This window comes from Limulus polyphemus, unplaced genomic scaffold (genome assembly GCF_000517525.1).
Source record: "Limulus polyphemus unplaced genomic scaffold, Limulus_polyphemus-2.1.2 Scaffold1610, whole genome shotgun sequence".
In the NCBI taxonomy this organism is placed as follows: Eukaryota; Metazoa; Arthropoda; class Merostomata; order Xiphosura; family Limulidae; genus Limulus; species Limulus polyphemus.
In genome coordinates, this window is record NW_013667220.1 from 65,070 (window position 1) to 71,994 (window position 6,925).

General features: G+C 37.7%; 1 long non-coding RNA gene across 1 annotated transcript; it reads right to left on the reverse strand.

The window, feature by feature from the left end:
- Positions 1–1,839: 1,839 nt before the first annotated feature.
- LOC111086985 lies at positions 1,840–6,175 on the reverse strand. The gene is made up of 3 exons (XR_002611711.1): positions 6,012–6,175; positions 2,627–2,636; positions 1,840–1,851 (listed from the first exon to the last, which is right to left on the reverse strand). It is a non-coding gene; the product is annotated as an uncharacterized LOC111086985 (long non-coding RNA).
- Between the last annotated feature and the right edge of the window lie 750 nt (positions 6,176–6,925).

Here is a 6,925-nt window from a genome sequence, read left to right on the forward strand (position 1 = left end):
AGCGAAAGCATCCAGTCAGCAGCGCCCCAACACAAAGACTTTGTCCAGGTTTGAACTGAATAACGGGATAGATTGTTACTTTTATATCGCACCTAAACTGAAGGTGAAGGGCTTGTTCAGAGTTCGCCGTGTCCACTTCGATGGAATCAAACAGTGGATTTTAGCATTGCAAGTCCTTAAACTTATCACTGCTCCACCGGAGAACATTTATTCAGAAGCATCGCAGTACGAACTTTGGACCTTCCGATAAGCAGCCTAACTCCCTAACCACTAGACCATTCCCTCACATTCAGAAGAAGAAGAAAAAGTTCTACGTGCGAAAGAATGAGACTCGAATTTTCAATTCAAAAAGGCTACACATCAGCCACTTAAATTGGGGTATCATTAAAAAACAATACTTGTATCTACTCACTCAAATAACGAAATGCCCTCGTCAACAGTGCATGATATGTATGTGTTTAATTTTATAGTCCTTTCTCGTTAGCCACAAGACAGGTAAAGTTTAAATTTTGATCTTATAAAAACATAGTTATATAAATTAAGATGGACCATACTGGTCCTTAAAGAAAACTACTACGTAATGTAAACATGTTTAAAAGTAAGGAAAACCAATTTATAGAATAAGTATTTTTGTACCATTGTTATATTTCATCACGAATGTGTGTTTTACTATTTTCTGTTATTTAAAGGATGAAATAAAAACAAAATTATTACTACGCTTTATGTTTAAAGAGCGTAAAATTTATCTCTTTATATATGTACCTATAAATGGCTGAAAAACAGGCACATACCATCGAAATTACCGTAATCACTTGCTACATCTGTCTCTTTACAAGAGGCCCAGCATGGCCAGGTGGTTAGGGCGCTCTACTCGCAATCTTAGGGTCGCGGGTTCGAATCCCCGTTCCATCAAACATGCTCGCCCTTTCAGCAGTGGGGGCGTTATAATGTGACGGTGAATCCCACTATTCGTTGGTAAAGAGTAGCCCAAGAGTTGGCGGTGAGTGGTGATGACTAGCTGCCTTCCCTCTAGTCTTACACTGCTAAATTAGGGTCGGCTAACGCAGATAACCCTCGTGTAGCTTTGCGCGAAATTCATAACAAACAAATAAACTCTTTAAAAGAACAAATATTGCATTATGTAACTCTTAAAGTCTGTAACGCGGAGTAACGAACTTAAGTTTGTTTGTTAAGCACAATGCTTCATAGTGGTATCTTTGTACTGCATCTGCCATCGAAATCCTGTTTTTAGCGTTAAGGAAACTTAAGATAATATCTCAAAGCAATCTGTTACTAATCCCAAAATAACCCAAAGCAATCTGTTACTAATCCCATAATAACTCAAAGCAATCTGTTACTAATCCCATAATAACTCAAAGCAATCTGTTACTAATCCCATAATAACTCAAAGCAATCTGTTAACAATCCCATAATAACTCAAAGAAATCTGTTACTAATCCCATAATAACTCAAAGCAATCTGTTAACAATCCCATAATAACTCAAAGCAATCTGTTAATAACCCCATAATAACTCAAAGCAATCTGTTACTAATCCCAAAATAACCCAAAGCAATCTGTTAACAATCCCATAATAACTCAAAGCAATCTGTTAACAATCCCATAATAACTCAAAGCAATTTGTTAACAATCCCATAATAACTCAAAGCAATCTGTTAATAACCCCATAATAACTCAAAGCAATCTGTTACTAATCCCAAAATAACTCAAAGCAATCTGTCAATAATCCCAGATGGTAGAAGGAAGAACTATGTCATTAATGATTCTTTTGGGATTAATGTATTGAAGTTAGTATGAAAGTTTTATTGTTCAAAATCATATTAGTAATACTTCTGTTGCCAGTAGGAGTGGGTTAGGAAACAACACTATTTACTTATTTCAGAAGAACGGAATCCATCACAAAGTATGGCCATTGCAAAAAAAAAAGCATTGTATAAACAGGAATAAAATGTCAACATGTAAATGTAACTTACTTGAATGGAGCATGTAGGAAATTACATCTAGATGTGGTCATCTTAGAATAAAACAAGAAACCTACGTGTACTGTGGTCATTGTGAAGAAGTAAGGGAACCCTGTATATTGTGGCCATTGTGAAGAAGGAAAGGAATCCGTGTGTACTGTGGCCATTGTGAAGAAGGAAAGGAATCCTGTGAACTGTGGCCATTGTGAAGAAGTAAGGGAATCCGTGTTTACTGTAGTCATTGTGAAGAAGTAAGGGAATCCTGTGTACTGTGGTCATTGTGAAGAAGGAATGGAATCCGTATGTACTGTAACCATTGTGAAGAAGGAACGAAATCCTGTGTCTTGTGGCCATTGTGAAAAAGGAAAGGAATCCTGTGTACTGTGACCATTGTGAAGAAGGAATGGAATCCGTGTGTACTGTAGCCATTGTGAAAAAGGAAAGAAATCCTGTGTCTTGTGGGCATTGTGAAAAAGGAAAGTTTGTTTGTTTGTTTGTTTTTGGAATTTCGCGCAAGGCTACAAGAGGGCTATCTGCGCTAGCCGTCCCTAATTTAGCAGTGTAAGACTAGAGGGAAGGCAGCTAGTCATCACCACCCACCGCCAACTCTTGGGCTACTCTTTTACCAACGAATAGTGGGAGTGACCGTCACATTACTAACGCCCCCACGGCTGAAAGAGCGAGCATGTTTGGTGGGATGCGGATTCGAACCCGCGACCTCAGATTGTGAGTCGACGCGCCTTATCCACCTGGCCATGCCGGGCCGGGAAAAGGGAAAGGAATCCTGTGTACTGTGACCATTCTGAAAAAGGAAAGGAATCCTGTGTACTCTGGCCATTGTGAAGAAGGTTTGTTTGTTTGTCTGTTTTGAATTTCGCGCAAAGCTACACGAGGGCTATCTGCGTTAGCCATCCAAAATTTGCAGTGAAAGACTATAGGGAAGGCGGCTAGTCATCACCACCCACCTCCAACAGTTGGTTACTCTTTTACCAACGAATAGTGGGATTGACCGTCACATTATAACGCCCCCACAGCTGAAAGGGCGTACATGTTTGGTGGGATGGGGATTCGAACCCGCGACCCGCAGATTGCGAGTCGAGCGCCCTAACCACCTGGCCATGCCGGGCCTGTGAAGAAGGAAATGAATCCTGTGTACTGTGGCCATTGTGGATAAAGAAAGGAATCCGTGTGTACTGTGAGAAATCATCAAGCAATGTAACACTTACAACATCCATGTGTAATGTGAATTTTTGACAGAAATGAATAAGTAATATCATATTGATCTATTGAAGGCTAACAAAACCAAACATATAACATAACTATTCCTTGTGTAGAATGTGTTTATTTGTTTGTTTGATTGTTTTTTGAATTTCGCGTAAAGTTATTCGAGGGCCTTCTGCGCTAGGCGTCCCTAATTTAACAAGGATAAAGGGAAGGCAGCTACTCAACACCACCCACCGCCAACTCTTGGGCGACTCTTTTACCAACGAATAGTGGGATGACCATCACTTTATAACGCCTCCACGGCGGAAAGAACAAGCATATTCGGTGAGAGGGATTCGAACCTGCAACCAACAAACCTATTTTCCCCACTTTTATAAATAAAACAACACTATATAGACTTCCTTTTGGTCACAGTAAGCGAAAACCCAGCTCACATCTTCTAACAAAACCCATTAGTTTTTGAACGTTATCAGCCGTTACCATTAATTAGTAAAGCCTGTTCTTTTCAGAGCTTCTACTTTTAACTCTCTTTCCTAATATTACATAGCTAAAAGATAAATCTAGATTTTTAAACTGGGTTAAAGAATTCGATAATATAAAGACCGTAAAACAGTCTTAATCCGAAGTCTTCAAGAAACCTGTCCAGATTATAGTAATCTTCGACCAAGTTAGTTTCGCTAGTTTTCTTTACTGAGTAATTTTTCTGACATAAAGTACATCTTCCAATCCTTTACGTGACTTACTGTCCTTTTCTTCCTTTTCTTCATCGTAACATGATGGCCCGGCATGGCCAGATGGGTAGGGTGTTCAACTCTCAATCGGGTTCGAATACCCCTCCCACCAAACATGATCGCCCTTTCAGCCGTGGCGGCGTTATAATGTGACGGTCAATCCCACTATTCGTTGGTAAAAGAGTAGCCCAAGAGTTGCGGTGAGTGGTGATGACTAGCTGTCTTCCCTCTAGTCTTACGCTGCTAAATTAGGGACGGCTAGCGCAGATAGCCCTCGTGTAGCTTTGTGCGAAATTCAAAACAAACAAACAATTAATTTATCAAACTAACCGTCTCTGGTTCAACTATTAATGTTGCAATACGACATGTAAAACATTTCCTTTGCACTCTTTCTATTTATTAGGATTCCATTACTGATAGACTATGACGTGTATTTTAAGAATGCTAGCCATATGAAACCACATCTTGTTTCAGTTTTACTGCGAGTAATTGAAATTACGATAAACAGGGTGAACCGTATTTAAATACCCTATTTATTCTTTATTCTCCACACACATACACCCATACACCCTCTTACTTCGTGGATAACAACACGGCGAAATGTGTAAACGCAGGCACGTCAGCAACTCGGCGTAACACATATTACACAGCTGGTCAGCACGTGCATATATATATACATATATGTCTGTTGAAAATAGTAGCAGACAGGGTATATCTGTTAAGATTAAACGGAGTCTGATTACAATCGTCCACGTGTTATTAACACGTTTAGAGCAATACTTGCATAATAAACCCATTCTATCCCACATTAGCACGTGTGCGGTTACAATTTCTAATCCCTTATACGGCATAAACATTTATATAAAATTTTCTATGCATTAACGTATGCCATTTCCTTAGTTATAAACCTAATTACTGTTACTTGTTTGGTGGTTATTTATTATACGGTAAGTACCATGCTTTTCTTCTCTTCCGAAGTGTTTAAGTAAAATCAAGACAGAATTAATATAATTTTATGATTGAAAACAATTCTTCAAAGAGATGTCGACTGTTCTAGAACGCCTTTGTAGTTTATAAAACATCTAATACCAAAAGTAATAGTCAAGTTCTATTTGGTAACTGTAGTAACGCAAGACATTTTATCACGTGGTTGTTCCTTCTAATGATTTTTACATAAGAAATGTATCAAAAGGCACTATAAAAATAACCATTAATTTTTAAACCCTCCTGCATTTTTCTGCACATTTAATACGACGTACGTCAAGAAAAAAAAAAACAAAGCTAATAAATGAAGGTCTCTTAATACATCACATACTGTAACTTTCATGTAATTTGTGATATACAAGAAAATAACTTCCCAAACATAGTTAGTTCCAAGTGCACCAAATACTTAAATACATACGATTTTATATATGTGACAAAAAACACAAAGCTTGTTAAACGTATCTCGTTCTATATATATGACAGAGTTAAATACATACAATTTTCTATTATATGTGAGAGAAAACACAAAGCTTGTTAAACGTATCTCGTTCTTTATATATATGACAGACTTGTATATATTTAATACAAATCATTCTTTATATCCAAATTGCAGGTATAATTAATAATATTAAGTCACTGAGTGAAGAGTGGTAAAGAGATCAATGTTATTCAGTCATATCTGACTGAACTTAATTCACTGTCATATTACAGAACGTGCTTTCACGTGTGTTTTGTTGTCATATAAAGTTGGAAAGAAGCTCCTAGATATAAGTTGTTTTTTCTATTATATTTAAAGGAATACATAACACCTAGATACAAGTATTAAAATCAAGTTTATGACAGTTAGACCCACAAAAAAACGTATTATCAAATTTATGACAGTTAGAGCCACAAAATCACGTATTATCAAATTTATGACAGTTAGAGCCACAAAATCACGTATTATCAAATTTATGACAGTTAGAGCCACAAAATCACGTATTATCAAATTTATGACAGTTAGAGCCACAAAATCACGTATTATTTGTGGAAATTCACATTTAGAAAAAAATTTTACAGGACAGTAAATTCCTGAAACTTACTGAATCTCACCTTTCCGTTCTTCCATGCAGCAAAAAAGTACAAACACGGATATCAAATTCGATAACGCTTTCATGTTTTTAGCCTTTCAATCTGTTAGTGATAATTCTTCAATTGGTTCTCCGAATTCGTCCTTGATCAATACAATGCCTCTCATAAGCCGACCGGTCGCGTGCGTGTCGTCAGACAGTCTTAGTCACCTCATGGCTTTCGCAGGTAGATCTAGCTCTTCGGGACTTGCTCATGCGCATGCGTAGATATGTAGACGTTTTGGGAACTTCTAGTGCTTCGAACCACAGTTTTAATTGGCAAAATTCATTATATACCTTAGTATTAATGGTCACTCGTTTATAAACCTAATAAAATCGGTACTTGCGGGCTTTCCGCAGAAAAATAAATCATTATTTTCATACGATTCAGTTTCGTACTCAAATTGATCGTGGAGTGAGCGGCAGTTAAGGCTTGGAACGTGTTAAATAATACGACGTTAATTCTTCTAGTGTGAACACTTTTTGCTGTTGAAACGCGATTATAATTTATTCGATCTTTTGGGGGGTTTTCCAAGAGGAAGAGTGTATATTAATATTTGGATTACATTCGCCACATCCATCGCCACAACTCGAAAAATTAAATTTCCATTTTTCAGTCTACCCAGCCCCCCCCCCTCCCCTGGTTAGAATACAGAAACTAAATTTCCGTTTTATCAGTCTACCCTAGCCCTCTGGTTAGATCACAGAAATTAAATTTCCATTTTCCAGTCTACCCAGCCCCCCTGGTTAGAATACAGAAACTAAATTTCCGTTTTATCAGTCTACCCTAGCCCTCTGGTTAGATCACAGAAATTAAATTTCCATTTTTCAGTCTACCCAGCCCCCCCCCCACCGCCCTGGTTAGAATACAGAAACTAAATTTCCGTTTTATCAGTC